This window comes from Urocampus carinirostris, chromosome 12 (assembly GCF_059441175.1).
Source record: "Urocampus carinirostris isolate Australia breed hairy pipefish chromosome 12, RoL_Ucar_1.0, whole genome shotgun sequence".
Classification (NCBI taxonomy): Eukaryota; Metazoa; Chordata; class Actinopteri; order Syngnathiformes; family Syngnathidae; genus Urocampus; species Urocampus carinirostris.
Genome location: NC_142360.1, coordinates 8,095,566 through 8,113,579, shown reverse-complemented (window position 1 = coordinate 8,113,579; position 18,014 = coordinate 8,095,566). Strand labels below are relative to the sequence as shown.

Here is an 18,014-nt window from a genome sequence, read left to right as displayed (position 1 = left end):
TGGCTGGATTTTGAATCCATGACCTCACAACTGTGCCGCGGGCTCGCTAACCACTCAGCTGCCGTGCTGCGGGGGGCCAGCCTCAATCTGGTCTTTCGGGGAATGGGAACCACCAGCCTGTATTTGCCCGAGACACACCACGCGATGGACAACAACAACTCACTCGGTCCAGGGTTGTGTCTCCATTAGGCCCCTGATGGCGCACGCAACTGGAAGTTCGTGGTTGTTATCAATAAGTGCTTCGAACCATGACCGCTTTTATTCAACAGCGTTCGTCACTTTGAAAGTTATGTTTGAGCCAAGTCACACAATTGTATACAAATTTGAAATAATTTAGAGTGCGCATGGCAGTCATTTACATCGGGGGCTACGGATTTCAATGTCCATCACTTGGTTAACTCAGGAAGGCAGAAGTTCAATTCTAATGTGATTAGATAGAGTACATTACACTTTCATTTTGACATTTCATTGAAGTTGAGCTTCCAGCTACTCTGAACATATTCCCCCCATCACAAGTCCACAAAGGACCAATGAACGGTCATCAACGACAGACAGTATATGATTTCATCATTCCTATCTGCCTACTTCACGCTCAGGGAGGAATATTTCATCTCGTCATCGTAGTTGGCAGATCCATACAAGGTAGAAACACATTTCACAAGTCAAAAACTATAGAAATGATCCCTAAGAGTATAGTCTTAATCTTCAAATGTGCAACCACCCGCATTAATAGCCGACAGAACTACTTGTGCTCGGAGGGCAACATTGTCGGTAATTTGCTCCAAACACATCGATCGCTCCTATACACCCAAAAAAATCAAGGGAAATCCAAGCACATATGGAATATGAAAGACTGAATGGAGTTAAAATCTAGGTTATTGTTGCAGTCATTAAGCCCCACAATACTTTGCGAGGTTTGTGATTTTAATTCGTTTTGGAAAAAAAGTCAAGTTCTCCAAAAACAATTTGTGCTAACGCAAATACATGCGAGATTCCATCGAGCAGTACCTCCTATTTATGGGTACTCTCTGATTCTTTTGGAATCTTTACGTGAAATAAGCACCACGACCTCGTACGTCTGTAAAGAGGTCCCGGGAAGCAACGGTCAAAGAAAGAAAGGTTCCGCACTTGCCCCTCACTCCCACTTTTCAGACGGACGAAAAACTTTTACGGTTCATAAAAAGCTTTAACTGGACATGCGATTCTTGTTCTCGTGTGATTTCAGTCTCATTATGCTAATTGACCTCCGGTGCGAATGAGGGTATACAATGCCGCTGCGCATGTGCAAAATAAATCTCAAGAAAACTCCTCTCAGACTTCTCGAGTGGTGTGTTATGGCGTGATCTGGCGGAGAGCACGTATCGTGCGCCGTTGCTAGACTACGCCCCAAGTAGGATGACTACTGGTAACCTGACAGGTTATGGGCCCAGTATGATGTCTAATAAGCGGTTTGATTGGCTTTTGTTTGATGGTTGACGGGCGATCATACGAGCTGTGGGAAACCAGAATCCTAGCACACTTGGAATTGCGAGGAGGACGCCAACGATGTCTGAGCGGATACCATCCTGAAGAATACGCAAGCATATGCTGAAACGGTGCAAGTCCTGGACAGTAGAAGTTTGTCCTCAGTCATGCGAGAAGCGACGGACGCAAGGCACTGACAATTGTACGAGCACATTACGCCGACAAGGGGAGACCGCGTGTCATATGTTTGTACTGCGACCTTCCTTCCCTCGAATGGCAGTGAAGGTAAAGGGACTATCAGACTTGTGTAATCCGTTTGTGGTCCACGTCACTCCGATGAGGGAGAACCTGACTGTCAGTGACATCAAAACAAAGGTGAGGAGCTGCAAAGACCGTAAACGTCATCGGCCGAGCGATCTGACTGAGTACACGATAATGCGAGCGTCAGTGGACCAGAGACGGGTATAAGCCACTGGGACGAGCCAAAGGACGGAGACACAAGTCAAATGATGATGTCCAAGCCAATCAGACATACAGACATACATAAGAAAGGAATGGGAATAGTGCCCCATCTCGAAGTCAAGGTGATAGTTGGGGCACTACCCAGTAAGAGAGAGAAGGCCAGCAGCCTATCTTAGAGATTAACAATGTAAAACAGAAGATATTGAAGATAAACAGGTGGTGGACCATATTCGTAGAGCACTTTTTAAGTACCCAAAACGTATAGAGAGGCAATTTCTTCCGGAATATCCCAAAAACGGGTCAAAGCAATGGTGGATGAAGATTCATCATTAAATGAGATTTTTGGTTTGAACAATTTTATTGACACTAGTAATGACACTTACACCCTGTATTTACTGCCGAAGGGAAAGAAAGCAGTGGGGGGAAGTTGGGTTTTTATGGTTAGAGAGAACCTCTACAAACCTGAAACTTTTAAAGCTGGATATGTCGCAAAGGGATACGGGCAGGTAGAAGGCATAGATTATAAGGAAACCTTCTGCCCAACTGCTGTTATGACCTCAGTGAGGATTCTTATGCAAATAGCCGCGCAAGGTAACCCAAGGCTCCACCAAATGGATGTCAAAACGACATATTTACACGCTCCCATAGATTGTGAGTTGCACATGGAACAACGGAAGGGATTTGAAGTGGAATCAAAAACCGGTCAACCAGTTCAGGGTGTACTTTGCCCGGTGCCCACAGTTAGCTGGGACGGGCTCCAGCGCCCCCACCACCCTAGTGAGGAGAAGCGGCACATAACATCGATGGGTGAATGGATCTAAAACTGGTGAGCATCTAGTTTGTAAATTGAACAAATCTTTGTATGACTTGAAACAATCGGGACGCAATCGGAACCAACCGGTTACTGCTTTAGTCTAACCCAAAATGGTCCAGTTATATCCAGGAAAACCAGAAAACAGCCTACGGTGGCGCTATCAACTTGCGGAGCCGAATACATGGCACTGTCATCCACGGTACAAGAAAGCATGTATCTCGTGCAATACTTCATGGCGTGGATGAGGAAACACAGCACACACCAGATTTGATTCATGAAGATAGCCAGGGGACTATTGAACTGTCTAAAAACCCAGTATGTAGGCAACTCAGTAAACACATAGACGTAAAATATCATTTTGTACGGTCTGCACAAGTTGATGGTAAAATTACAAGCAAGTAGTGACCCACTGAGCACACGGTGGCTCACATGCTGACCAAGCCACTAACAAAACCAAGATGTGAAAAGTTTAACTGTTATTTATCGGGAAGCTGTAGATAACCATACGGTGATAGGCGTAACTTCAAATCTCGTTCATTTTGACAATACTGTAAAACGAAGAGTACATTTCGTGCCTCGCTGCTAGACTACTTCCGAAGTAGGGCGCCTACTGGTGGTCTGACGCAAGTAAGAGAGCGTGTGCAGGGCTGTTTGAAATCATAGCAGTGTAGTGTGACGAACCAGAATATCTCAGGTTTTAGTATGGGTTTTATTGTTACATGCCAGACAAGTGAGCAGTAGGTGCAGTAGATTCTCAGGAAACAAACAAGATCCAGCATTCATAATAGGCATGCCGTGCAATCGGGCAATTACTTCAAAGGGCTGTGTTAAAAAAATAGCAGCGTCTGCTGTCGACTGTACAAACTCGAAACTATTTCGTATTTACCCAAAAAGTTAGGATCTAGCAATCCTAATATCTAGTTGCATGACCACAGTTGTTTATTACTGCCTCACATCTGTGTGGCATAGAGTCAACCAACTTGTGGCACCTTTCCGTCGTTGTTTCACTCCGTGACTCCTTAACAACAATCCACAATTCATTGACATTTCTTGGTTTTGCTTGACAAACAGTATTTCGTGAAGTTGTCGATCGGATTGGGATCTGGGGATTGGGCTGGCCACCCCATGACATGAATTTTTTTGGTTTGGAACCAAGACTTTGCCCGTCTACTGGTGTGGTTGGGACCATTGTCTTGTGGAAACACCCATTTCAAGGGCATGTCCTCGTCAGCATATGGCAACATAACATCTTCAAGTATCTTGACATACACAAACTGATCCATGATCCCTGCTATGCGACAAATGGGCCCAACACCAGAGTAGGAGAAACATGCCCAGACCATGATACCTGCACCACCATGCCTCACTGTCTTCAATGTGTACTGAAGTTTGAATTCGGAGTTTGGGTGTCGTTTCACACGCGGTCTGTGGCCCCTGGACTCAAAAAGGGCAATTTTACTTTCATTAGTCCACAAAACGTTTCTCCATTTTTCTTTAGGCCAGTTGATGTGTTCTTTGCCGAATTGTAACCTCTTCTGCACATGCCTTTTTTTTTTCAACATTTGCCTGGGATTCTTGAAAATACATTTGCTTTACGCAGACGTCTTCTCACGGTCACACCACTTACAGGTAACTGCAGACTGAAGCTGATCATTGGCTGAGGCTTTGCCATTCTGGTTTTTCTCCGGTCCATTTTAATAGTTATCTTCCGTTTTCTTGCACGCGTCTCTGTTTTTCCTGGCTCAACGGCCAACAATTTTTTTACCTCTCTATGGGTTCATCCTTCTCCAATCAACTTTTAAACCAATGAACGCAGTCCTCCGGAGCAGTGTCTTTAACGACCCCCATCCATCCATTATCCTCAGTAGGGTCGCGGGGGTGCTGGACCCCATCCCAGCTATCTTGGGGCAGTGGGCAGGGGACACCCTAAGCTGGTTGCCGGCCAGTCGCGGGGCACACAGAGACAGACAACTCACTCGCTCATTCAGACCCAGGAACAATTTGGACCGGCCAATTAACCTGACATGCATGTTCTTGGAATGTGGGAGGAAACCGGAGTGCCCGGAGGAAACCTACGCAAGCACGGGGAGAACTGCAAACTCCACACAGGAAGGTTCAATCTCTCATGACCTCAGGACTGTGCCGCACACGCGCTAACCACTGCGCCGCCGTGCTGCCCTTCTTGAACGACCCGTTTTCCTCAAATTCGTGTTCAACCTGTGCCGGCTCCATCAGCCTTAAATAGGCGCCCACCCGATTCGCACCTGTTTTGTTTTTTCTTCCCCAAAATTTAAGAACTCAGAGATTAGTTGCCACACTGCTAATTTTTTTGAACACACCCCTTCGAACTATTTGCCCAATTGCACAGCCTTCGGAGCGTGCCTATTATGAATCAGAACACAATGCACGATGTAAATCCGCAAAGTAGCGAAACCGCGATAGGGCCTGAGGTCGATTATTTGTTTTAATTTAAGCTCAAAAGAAGTACTTGGTTCCACAGTGTTTTGCTATGGCTTTTTAGGAGTACATTTGGAAATGGGGTTTTTAAGGGTTATTGATCTATCTTCGTTATTCATTATCCATTATCCGTTATCGGTCAGTTCATAATACGCTACAAAGCCTAGGAGCCGGGACACTTACTCTCAGCCAAAAGGCCAAGCTAAGGTCCTAGTCCTAAAGCCATGCTGCGATCATTGCGAATGCACCGTTCCCGGAGGTACTGCAATACCGGGCCGATGCGTGGAGTGGACAGAGCAAGCTCATAATCCATCTCAGAAATGCAAAAATCAAAGATGGTGACTTCATAGAAAGTACACAAAAGGGCCAAGCTAAGGACCTAGCACATCAAAGTCACCAAAAGGCTAAGCTAAGGTCAGGTCAGATGAAACGACATCTCTAAATGACAGGACCGTCCCAACCTGTTCCAGGTGCGGAATGGCCATTGTAATGCGCTCTAAACACTAAAGGCTCTCATGAAAACCCAGGAGCGTTATCAGTCACTATGCAAGATAGTCACTTCTCATCAAATGATGTTATAGATGGGCCTGAACTGAAATTCTAATTACAAAAGCAGCGCACTAACAATTGCTATTGACATTAAAATCAGGGGAGAGCGCGAACGCAGTCCCCCACTACCAGAAATTATGCAGTCGAGATTCCCACATTTGGGGAATTCGCAGAGGTCAGCTCAACCGGAGTGCAATGGCTGAGCCTCACCCTGGGTGAACCACCTTCATGATCATGGTATCTCCCCTGCCAGGTAAGTATGAGTTGTACACGGCCAAGGCAACCAACTATTACTCGAGCGCGCCCCCTGCAGCTACGGTAGTGTTACACGGTTAACATACAACACTCGGAAAGGTCACTCCTGCACGAATGTGAACGCTAAGGGCAGCGCGGGGAAATCCAGCAAACGAACAGATAACGCGTTAAAGTTAGTATTTAGGTTTTGATTCTTAAGCAGTTTCCCATGATGCATAGCGTCACAAAGAGGAAAACATTCATCCCGCAAAATAAAACACACCACTAAAACATTAAGTCAACATGCAACTTAAAGAGAGCAAACAAATTCAAACGAACGCTTTTCATGGCACAAACAAGATTAATCCTTCAACCCCACAGTAAAAGCAAAACAACACTACTGGTCCACGATATAAAGGAACAACGCCACCTGCTGGACATCACTGCACATTACAGTATCTGTTGTTTAGTATTCTCTCTTTTCTAACCAGGCTAGGTTACAACCGATTTGACAGCACCTATTCATAACTCAATTGAAATGAAGAGAAGAAGCATATCTTGGTCCCAACCCGAACTTCCTTTCCACCTTCCATATGGTTTTAACAAACTTTATTGACACAAACACATCACACTCCAACAACATGGCCCAATTTAGAGATTACAAACATTGCTTATTCAAACATCATTATCAAGAGACTAAATTAAAACAACAGTGATGAACAAGGACAAAACACGATGTATAATCTGTCCATTATCTGCACCGCCTGTCCTCGGTAGGGTCGCGGGGGTGCTGGAGGCCATCCCAGCTGACTTTGGGCAGTGGGCACCCTGAACTGGTTGCCAGCCGGTCGCAGGGCACACAGAGACAAGACAACTCACTCGCTCATTCACACCCAGGGACCATTTGGACGGGCCAACAACTTGACAAGAATGTTTTGGAAGGTGGGAGGAAACTGGAGTGCCCGCAGGACAGCCGTGCGGGCACGGGAAGAACATGCAAACTGGCTGGATTTTGAATCCATGACCTCACAACTGTGCCGCGGGCTCGCTAACCACTCAGCTGCCGTGCTGCGGGGGGCCAGCCTCAATCTGGTCTTTCGGGGAATGGGAACCACCAGCCTGTATTTGCCCGAGACACACCACGCGATGGACAACAACAACTCACTCGGTCCAGGGTTGTGTCTCCATTAGGCCCCTGATGGCGCACGCAACTGGAAGTTCGTGGTTGTTATCAATAAGTGCTTCGAACCATGACCGCTTTTATTCAACAGCGTTCGTCACTTTGAAAGTTATGTTTGAGCCAAGTCACACAATTGTATACAAATTTGAAATAATTTAGAGTGCGCATGGCAGTCATTTACATCGGGGGCTACGGATTTCAATGTCCATCACTTGGTTAACTCAGGAAGGCAGAAGTTCAATTCTAATGTGATTAGATAGAGTACATTACACTTTCATTTTGACATTTCATTGAAGTTGAGCTTCCAGCTACTCTGAACATATTCCCCCCATCACAAGTCCACAAAGGACCAATGAACGGTCATCAACGACAGACAGTATATGATTTCATCATTCCTATTTGCCTACTTCACGCTCAGGGAGGAATATTTCATCTCGTCATCGTAGTTGGCAGATCCATACAAGGTAGAAACACATTTCACAAGTCAAAAACTATAGAAATGATCCCTAAGAGTATAGTCTTAATCTTCAAATGTGCAACCACCCGCATTAATAGCCGACAGAACTACTTGTGCTCGGAGGGCAACATTGTCGGTAATTTGCTCCAAACACATCGATCGCTCCTATACACCCAAAAAAATCAAGGGAAATCCAAGCACATATGGAATATGAAAGACTGAATGGAGTTAAAATCTAGGTTATTGTTGCAGTCATTAAGCCCCACAATACTTTGCGAGGTTTGTGATTTTAATTCGTTTTGGAAAAAAAGTCAAGTTCTCCAAAAACAATTTGTGCTAACGCAAATACATGCGAGATTCCATCGAGCAGTACCTCCTATTTATGGGTACTCTCTGATTCTTTTGGAATCTTTACGTGAAATAAGCACCACGACCTCGTACGTCTGTAAAGAGGTCCCGGGAAGCAACGGTCAAAGAAAGAAAGGTTCCGCACTTGCCCCTCACTCCCACTTTTCAGACGGACGAAAAACTTTTACGGTTCATAAAAAGCTTTAACTGGACATGCGATTCTTGTTCTCGTGTGATTTCAGTCTCATTATGCTAATTGACCTCCGGTGCGAATGAGGGTATACAATGCCGCTGCGCATGTGCAAAATAAATCTCAAGAAAACTCCTCTCAGACTTCTCGAGTGGTGTGTTATGGCGTGATCTGGCGGAGAGCACGTATCGTGCGCCGTTGCTAGACTACGCCCCAAGTAGGATGACTACTGGTAACCTGACAGGTTATGGGCCCAGTATGATGTCTAATAAGCGGTTTGATTGGCTTTTGTTTGATGGTTGACGGGCGATCATACGAGCTGTGGGAAACCAGAATCCTAGCACACTTGGAATTGCGAGGAGGACGCCAACGATGTCTGAGCGGATACCATCCTGAAGAATACGCAAGCATATGCTGAAACGGTGCAAGTCCTGGACAATAGAAGTTTGTCCTCAGTCATGCGAGAAGCGACGGACGCAAGGCACTGACAATTGTACGAGCACATTACGCCGACAAGGGGAGACCGCGTGTCATATGTTTGTACTGCGACCTTCCTTCCCTCGAATGGCAGTGAAGGTAAAGGGACTATCAGACTTGTGTAATCCGTTTGTGGTCCACGTCACTCCGATGAGGGAGAACCTGACTGTCAGTGACATCAAAACAAAGGTGAGGAGCTGCAAAGACCGTAAACGTCATCGGCCGAGCGATCTGACTGAGTACACGATAATGCGAGCGTCAGTGGACCAGAGACGGGTATAAGCCACTGGGACGAGCCAAAGGACGGAGACACAAGTCAAATGATGATGTCCAAGCCAATCAGACATACAGACATACATAAGAAAGGAATGGGAATAGTGCCCCATCTCGAAGTCAAGGTGATAGTTGGGGCACTACCCAGTAAGAGAGAGAAGGCCAGCAGCCTATCTTAGAGATTAACAATGTAAAACAGAAGATATTGAAGATAAACAGGTGGTGGACCATATTCGTAGAGCACTTTTTAAGTACCCAAAACGTATAGAGAGGCAATTTCTTCCGGAATATCCCAAAAACGGGTCAAAGCAATGGTGGATGAAGATTCATCATTAAATGAGATTTTTGGTTTGAACAATTTTATTGACACTAGTAATGACACTTACACCCTGTATTTACTGCCGAAGGGAAAGAAAGCAGTGGGGGGAAGTTGGGTTTTTATGGTTAGAGAGAACCTCTACAAACCTGAAACTTTTAAAGCTGGATATGTCGCAAAGGGATACGGGCAGGTAGAAGGCATAGATTATAAGGAAACCTTCTGCCCAACTGCTGTTATGACCTCAGTGAGGATTCTTATGCAAATAGCCGCGCAAGGTAACCCAAGGCTCCACCAAATGGATGTCAAAACGACATATTTACACGCTCCCATAGATTGTGAGTTGCACATGGAACAACGGAAGGGATTTGAAGTGGAATCAAAAACCGGTCAACCAGTTCAGGGTGTACTTTGCCCGGTGCCCACAGTTAGCTGGGACGGGCTCCAGCGCCCCCACCACCCTAGTGAGGAGAAGCGGCACATAACATCGATGGGTGAATGGATCTAAAACTGGTGAGCATCTAGTTTGTAAATTGAACAAATCTTTGTATGACTTGAAACAATCGGGACGCAATCGGAACCAACCGGTTACTGCTTTAGTCTAACCCAAAATGGTCCAGTTATATCCAGGAAAACCAGAAAACAGCCTACGGTGGCGCTATCAACTTGCGGAGCCGAATACATGGCACTGTCATCCACGGTACAAGAAAGCATGTATCTCGTGCAATACTTCATGGCGTGGATGAGGAAACACAGCACACACCAGATTTGATTCATGAAGATAGCCAGGGGACTATTGAACTGTCTAAAAACCCAGTATGTAGGCAACTCAGTAAACACATAGACGTAAAATATCATTTTGTACGGTCTGCACAAGTTGATGGTAAAATTACAAGCAAGTAGTGACCCACTGAGCACACGGTGGCTCACATGCTGACCAAGCCACTAACAAAACCAAGATGTGAAAAGTTTAACTGTTATTTATCGGGAAGCTGTAGATAACCATACGGTGATAGGCGTAACTTCAAATCTCGTTCATTTTGACAATACTGTAAAACGAAGAGTACATTTCGTGCCTCGCTGCTAGACTACTTCCGAAGTAGGGCGCCTACTGGTGGTCTGACGCAAGTAAGAGAGCGTGTGCAGGGCTGTTTGAAATCATAGCAGTGTAGTGTGACGAACCAGAATATCTCAGGTTTTAGTATGGGTTTTATTGTTACATGCCAGACAAGTGAGCAGTAGGTGCAGTAGATTCTCAGGAAACAAACAAGATCCAGCATTCATAATAGGCATGCCGTGCAATCGGGCAATTACTTCAAAGGGCTGTGTTAAAAAAATAGCAGCGTCTGCTGTCGACTGTACAAACTCGAAACTATTTCGTATTTACCCAAAAAGTTAGGATCTAGCAATCCTAATATCTAGTTGCATGACCACAGTTGTTTATTACTGCCTCACATCTGTGTGGCATAGAGTCAACCAACTTGTGGCACCTTTCCGTCGTTGTTTCACTCCGTGACTCCTTAACAACAATCCACAATTCATTGACATTTCTTGGTTTTGCTTGACAAACAGTATTTCGTGAAGTTGTCGATCGGATTGGGATCTGGGGATTGGGCTGGCCACCCCATGACATGAATTTTTTTGGTTTGGAACCAAGACTTTGCCCGTCTACTGGTGTGGTTGGGACCATTGTCTTGTGGAAACACCCATTTCAAGGGCATGTCCTCGTCAGCATATGGCAACATAACATCTTCAAGTATCTTGACATACACAAACTGATCCATGATCCCTGCTATGCGACAAATGGGCCCAACACCAGAGTAGGAGAAACATGCCCAGACCATGATACCTGCACCACCATGCCTCACTGTCTTCAATGTGTACTGAAGTTTGAATTCGGAGTTTGGGTGTCGTTTCACACGCGGTCTGTGGCCCCTGGACTCAAAAAGGGCAATTTTACTTTCATTAGTCCACAAAACGTTTCTCCATTTTTCTTTAGGCCAGTTGATGTGTTCTTTGCCGAATTGTAACCTCTTCTGCACATGCCTTTTTTTTTTCAACATTTGCCTGGGATTCTTGAAAATACATTTGCTTTACGCAGACGTCTTCTCACGGTCACACCACTTACAGGTAACTGCAGACTGAAGCTGATCATTGGCTGAGGCTTTGCCATTCTGGTTTTTCTCCGGTCCATTTTAATAGTTATCTTCCGTTTTCTTGCACGCGTCTCTGTTTTTCCTGGCTCAACGGCCAACAATTTTTTTACCTCTCTATGGGTTCATCCTTCTCCAATCAACTTTTAAACCAATGAACGCAGTCCTCCGGAGCAGTGTCTTTAACGACCCCCATCCATCCATTATCCTCAGTAGGGTCGCGGGGGTGCTGGACCCCATCCCAGCTATCTTGGGGCAGTGGGCAGGGGACACCCTAAGCTGGTTGCCGGCCAGTCGCGGGGCACACAGAGACAGACAACTCACTCGCTCATTCAGACCCAGGAACAATTTGGACCGGCCAATTAACCTGACATGCATGTTCTTGGAATGTGGGAGGAAACCGGAGTGCCCGGAGGAAACCTACGCAAGCACGGGGAGAACTGCAAACTCCACACAGGAAGGTTCAATCTCTCATGACCTCAGGACTGTGCCGCACACGCGCTAACCACTGCGCCGCCGTGCTGCCCTTCTTGAACGACCCGTTTTCCTCAAATTCGTGTTCAACCTGTGCCGGCTCCATCAGCCTTAAATAGGCGCCCACCCGATTCGCACCTGTTTTGTTTTTTCTTCCCCAAAATTTAAGAACTCAGAGATTAGTTGCCACACTGCTAATTTTTTTGAACACACCCCTTCGAACTATTTGCCCAATTGCACAGCCTTCGGAGCGTGCCTATTATGAATCAGAACACAATGCACGATGTAAATCCGCAAAGTAGCGAAACCGCGATAGGGCCTGAGGTCGATTATTTGTTTTAATTTAAGCTCAAAAGAAGTACTTGGTTCCACAGTGTTTTGCTATGGCTTTTTAGGAGTACATTTGGAAATGGGGTTTTGGGGTTTTTAAGGGTTATTGATCTATCTTCGTTATTCATTATCCATTATCCGTTATCGGTCAGTTCATAATACGCTACAAAGCCTAGGAGCCGGGACACTTACTCTCAGCCAAAAGGCCAAGCTAAGGTCCTAGTCCTAAAGCCATGCTGCGATCATTGCGAATGCACCGTTCCCGGAGGTACTGCAATACCGGGCCGATGCGTGGAGTGGACAGAGCAAGCTCATATTCCATCTCCGAAATGCAAAAATCAAAGATGGTGACTTCATAGAAAGTACACAAAAGGGCCAAGCTAAGGACCTAGCACATCAAAGTCACCAAAAGGCTAAGCTAAGGTCAGGTCAGATGAAACGACATCTCTAAATGACAGGACCGTCCCAACCTGTTCCAGGTGCGGAATGGCCATTGTAATGCGCTCTAAACACTAAAGGCTCTCATGAAAACCCAGGAGCGTTATCAGTCACTATGCAAGATAGTCACTTCTCATCAAATGATGTTATAGATGGGCCTGAACTGAAATTCTAATTACAAAAGCAGCGCACTAACAATTGCTATTGACATTAAAATCAGGGGAGAGCGCGAACGCAGTCCCCCACTACCAGAAATTATGCAGTCGAGATTCCCACATTTGGGGAATTCGCAGAGGTCAGCTCAACCGGAGTGCAATGGCTGAGCCTCACCCTGGGTGAACCACCTTCATGATCATGGTATCTCCCCTGCCAGGTAAGTATGAGTTGTACACGGCCAAGGCAACCAACTATTACTCGAGCGCGCCCCCTGCAGCTACGGTAGTGTTACACGGTTAACATACAACACTCGGAAAGGTCACTCCTGCACGAATGTGAACGCTAAGGGCAGCGCGGGGAAATCCAGCAAACGAACAGATAACGCGTTAAAGTTAGTATTTAGGTTTTGATTCTTAAGCAGTTTCCCATGATGCATAGCGTCACAAAGAGGAAAACATTCATCCCGCAAAATAAAACACACCACTAAAACATTAAGTCAACATGCAACTTAAAGAGAGCAAACAAATTCAAACGAACGCTTTTCATGGCACAAACAAGATTAATCCTTCAACCCCACAGTAAAAGCAAAACAACACTACTGGTCCACGATATAAAGGAACAACGCCACCTGCTGGACATCACTGCACATTACAGTATCTGTTGTTTAGTATTCTCTCTTTTCTAACCAGGCTAGGTTACAACCGATTTGACAGCACCTATTCATAACTCAATTGAAATGAAGAGAAGAAGCATATCTTGGTCCCAACCCGAACTTCCTTTCCACCTTCCATATGGTTTTAACAAACTTTATTGACACAAACACATCACACTCCAACAACGTGGCCCAATTTAGAGATTACAAACATTGCTTATTCAAACATCATTATCAAGAGACTAAATTAAAACAACAGTGATGAACAAGGACAAAACACGATGTATAATCTGTCCATTATCTGCACCGCCTGTCCTCGGTAGGGTCGCGGGGGTGCTGGAGGCCATCCCAGCTGACTTTGGGCAGTGGGCACCCTGAACTGGTTGCCAGCCGGTCGCAGGGCACACAGAGACAAGACAACTCACTCGCTCATTCACACCCAGGGACCATTTGGACGGGCCAACAACTTGACAAGAATGTTTTGGAAGGTGGGAGGAAACTGGAGTGCCCGCAGGACAGCCGTGCGGGCACGGGAAGAACATGCAAACTGGCTGGATTTTGAATCCATGACCTCACAACTGTGCCGCGGGCTCGCTAACCACTCAGCTGCCGTGCTGCGGGGGGCCAGCCTCAATCTGGTCTTTCGGGGAATGGGAACCACCAGCCTGTATTTGCCCGAGACACACCACGCGATGGACAACAACAACTCACTCGGTCCAGGGTTGTGTCTCCATTAGGCCCCTGATGGCGCACGCAACTGGAAGTTCGTGGTTGTTATCAATAAGTGCTTCGAACCATGACCGCTTTTATTCAACAGCGTTCGTCACTTTGAAAGTTATGTTTGAGCCAAGTCACACAATTGTATACAAATTTGAAATAATTTAGAGTGCGCATGGCAGTCATTTACATCGGGGGCTACGGATTTCAATGTCCATCACTTGGTTAACTCAGGAAGGCAGAAGTTCAATTCTAATGTGATTAGATAGAGTACATTACACTTTCATTTTGACATTTCATTGAAGTTGAGCTTCCAGCTACTCTGAACATATTCCCCCCATCACAAGTCCACAAAGGACCAATGAACGGTCATCAACGACAGACAGTATATGATTTCATCATTCCTATTTGCCTACTTCACGCTCAGGGAGGAATATTTCATCTCGTCATCGTAGTTGGCAGATCCATACAAGGTAGAAACACATTTCACAAGTCAAAAACTATAGAAATGATCCCTAAGAGTATAGTCTTAATCTTCAAATGTGCAACCACCCGCATTAATAGCCGACAGAACTACTTGTGCTCGGAGGGCAACATTGTCGGTAATTTGCTCCAAACACATCGATCGCTCCTATACACCCAAAAAAATCAAGGGAAATCCAAGCACATATGGAATATGAAAGACTGAATGGAGTTAAAATCTAGGTTATTGTTGCAGTCATTAAGCCCCACAATACTTTGCGAGGTTTGTGATTTTAATTCGTTTTGGAAAAAAAGTCAAGTTCTCCAAAAACAATTTGTGCTAACGCAAATACATGCGAGATTCCATCGAGCAGTACCTCCTATTTATGGGTACTCTCTGATTCTTTTGGAATCTTTACGTGAAATAAGCACCACGACCTCGTACGTCTGTAAAGAGGTCCCGGGAAGCAACGGTCAAAGAAAGAAAGGTTCCGCACTTGCCCCTCACTCCCACTTTTCAGACGGACGAAAAACTTTTACGGTTCATAAAAAGCTTTAACTGGACATGCGATTCTTGTTCTCGTGTGATTTCAGTCTCATTATGCTAATTGACCTCCGGTGCGAATGAGGGTATACAATGCCGCTGCGCATGTGCAAAATAAATCTCAAGAAAACTCCTCTCAGACTTCTCGAGTGGTGTGTTATGGCGTGATCTGGCGGAGAGCACGTATCGTGCGCCGTTGCTAGACTACGCCCCAAGTAGGATGACTACTGGTAACCTGACAGGTTATGGGCCCAGTATGATGTCTAATAAGCGGTTTGATTGGCTTTTGTTTGATGGTTGACGGGCGATCATACGAGCTGTGGGAAACCAGAATCCTAGCACACTTGGAATTGCGAGGAGGACGCCAACGATGTCTGAGCGGATACCATCCTGAAGAATACGCAAGCATATGCTGAAACGGTGCAAGTCCTGGACAATAGAAGTTTGTCCTCAGTCATGCGAGAAGCGACGGACGCAAGGCACTGACAATTGTACGAGCACATTACGCCGACAAGGGGAGACCGCGTGTCATATGTTTGTACTGCGACCTTCCTTCCCTCGAATGGCAGTGAAGGTAAAGGGACTATCAGACTTGTGTAATCCGTTTGTGGTCCACGTCACTCCGATGAGGGAGAACCTGACTGTCAGTGACATCAAAACAAAGGTGAGGAGCTGCAAAGACCGTAAACGTCATCGGCCGAGCGATCTGACTGAGTACACGATAATGCGAGCGTCAGTGGACCAGAGACGGGTATAAGCCACTGGGACGAGCCAAAGGACGGAGACACAAGTCAAATGATGATGTCCAAGCCAATCAGACATACAGACATACATAAGAAAGGAATGGGAATAGTGCCCCATCTCGAAGTCAAGGTGATAGTTGGGGCACTACCCAGTAAGAGAGAGAAGGCCAGCAGCCTATCTTAGAGATTAACAATGTAAAACAGAAGATATTGAAGATAAACAGGTGGTGGACCATATTCGTAGAGCACTTTTTAAGTACCCAAAACGTATAGAGAGGCAATTTCTTCCGGAATATCCCAAAAACGGGTCAAAGCAATGGTGGATGAAGATTCATCATTAAATGAGATTTTTGGTTTGAACAATTTTATTGACACTAGTAATGACACTTACACCCTGTATTTACTGCCGAAGGGAAAGAAAGCAGTGGGGGGAAGTTGGGTTTTTATGGTTAGAGAGAACCTCTACAAACCTGAAACTTTTAAAGCTGGATATGTCGCAAAGGGATACGGGCAGGTAGAAGGCATAGATTATAAGGAAACCTTCTGCCCAACTGCTGTTATGACCTCAGTGAGGATTCTTATGCAAATAGCCGCGCAAGGTAACCCAAGGCTCCACCAAATGGATGTCAAAACGACATATTTACACGCTCCCATAGATTGTGAGTTGCACATGGAACAACGGAAGGGATTTGAAGTGGAATCAAAAACCGGTCAACCAGTTCAGGGTGTACTTTGCCCGGTGCCCACAGTTAGCTGGGACGGGCTCCAGCGCCCCCACCACCCTAGTGAGGAGAAGCGGCACATAACATCGATGGGTGAATGGATCTAAAACTGGTGAGCATCTAGTTTGTAAATTGAACAAATCTTTGTATGACTTGAAACAATCGGGACGCAATCGGAACCAACCGGTTACTGCTTTAGTCTAACCCAAAATGGTCCAGTTATATCCAGGAAAACCAGAAAACAGCCTACGGTGGCGCTATCAACTTGCGGAGCCGAATACATGGCACTGTCATCCACGGTACAAGAAAGCATGTATCTCGTGCAATACTTCATGGCGTGGATGAGGAAACACAGCACACACCAGATTTGATTCATGAAGATAGCCAGGGGACTATTGAACTGTCTAAAAACCCAGTATGTAGGCAACTCAGTAAACACATAGACGTAAAATATCATTTTGTACGGTCTGCACAAGTTGATGGTAAAATTACAAGCAAGTAGTGACCCACTGAGCACACGGTGGCTCACATGCTGACCAAGCCACTAACAAAACCAAGATGTGAAAAGTTTAACTGTTATTTATCGGGAAGCTGTAGATAACCATACGGTGATAGGCGTAACTTCAAATCTCGTTCATTTTGACAATACTGTAAAACGAAGAGTACATTTCGTGCCTCGCTGCTAGACTACTTCCGAAGTAGGGCGCCTACTGGTGGTCTGACGCAAGTAAGAGAGCGTGTGCAGGGCTGTTTGAAATCATAGCAGTGTAGTGTGACGAACCAGAATATCTCAGGTTTTAGTATGGGTTTTATTGTTACATGCCAGACAAGTGAGCAGTAGGTGCAGTAGATTCTCAGGAAACAAACAAGATCCAGCATTCATAATAGGCATGCCGTGCAATCGGGCAATTACTTCAAAGGGCTGTGTTAAAAAAATAGCAGCGTCTGCTGTCGACTGTACAAACTCGAAACTATTTCGTATTTACCCAAAAAGTTAGGATCTAGCAATCCTAATATCTAGTTGCATGACCACAGTTGTTTATTACTGCCTCACATCTGTGTGGCATAGAGTCAACCAACTTGTGGCACCTTTCCGTCGTTGTTTCACTCCGTGACTCCTTAACAACAATCCACAATTCATTGACATTTCTTGGTTTTGCTTGACAAACAGTATTTCGTGAAGTTGTCGATCGGATTGGGATCTGGGGATTGGGCTGGCCACCCCATGACATGAATTTTTTTGGTTTGGAACCAAGACTTTGCCCGTCTACTGGTGTGGTTGGGACCATTGTCTTGTGGAAACACCCATTTCAAGGGCATGTCCTCGTCAGCATATGGCAACATAACATCTTCAAGTATCTTGACATACACAAACTGATCCATGATCCCTGCTATGCGACAA

The 18,014-nt window shown here is 45.6% G+C and overlaps 1 long non-coding RNA gene, 5 other non-coding genes and 2 pseudogenes across 6 annotated transcripts in view; all 8 read right to left on the bottom strand.

Annotated features, from left to right (window-relative positions):
• Window positions 1-18,014, bottom strand: part of LOC148354815 (uncharacterized) — a 99,105-nt gene that overhangs the window by 62,423 nt on the left and 18,668 nt on the right. The gene's annotated exons all lie outside the window — the stretch shown is intronic.
• On the bottom strand, window positions 486-700 carry LOC148354831 (small nucleolar RNA U3). The gene has a single exon (XR_015852358.1). It is a non-coding gene; the product is annotated as a small nucleolar RNA U3 (small nucleolar RNA).
• Window positions 5,435-5,610, bottom strand: LOC148354830 (U2 spliceosomal RNA; annotated as a pseudogene).
• LOC148354829 (U1 spliceosomal RNA) lies at window positions 5,844-6,007 on the bottom strand. Its single transcript, XR_015852335.1, has one exon. It is a non-coding gene; the product is annotated as a U1 spliceosomal RNA (small nuclear RNA).
• LOC148354828 (small nucleolar RNA U3) lies at window positions 7,468-7,682 on the bottom strand. The gene has a single exon (XR_015852355.1). It is a non-coding gene; the product is annotated as a small nucleolar RNA U3 (small nucleolar RNA).
• On the bottom strand, window positions 12,425-12,600 carry LOC148354827 (U2 spliceosomal RNA; annotated as a pseudogene).
• LOC148354826 (U1 spliceosomal RNA) lies at window positions 12,834-12,997 on the bottom strand. The gene has a single exon (XR_015852333.1). It is a non-coding gene; the product is annotated as a U1 spliceosomal RNA (small nuclear RNA).
• On the bottom strand, window positions 14,458-14,672 carry LOC148354825 (small nucleolar RNA U3). The gene has a single exon (XR_015852354.1). It is a non-coding gene; the product is annotated as a small nucleolar RNA U3 (small nucleolar RNA).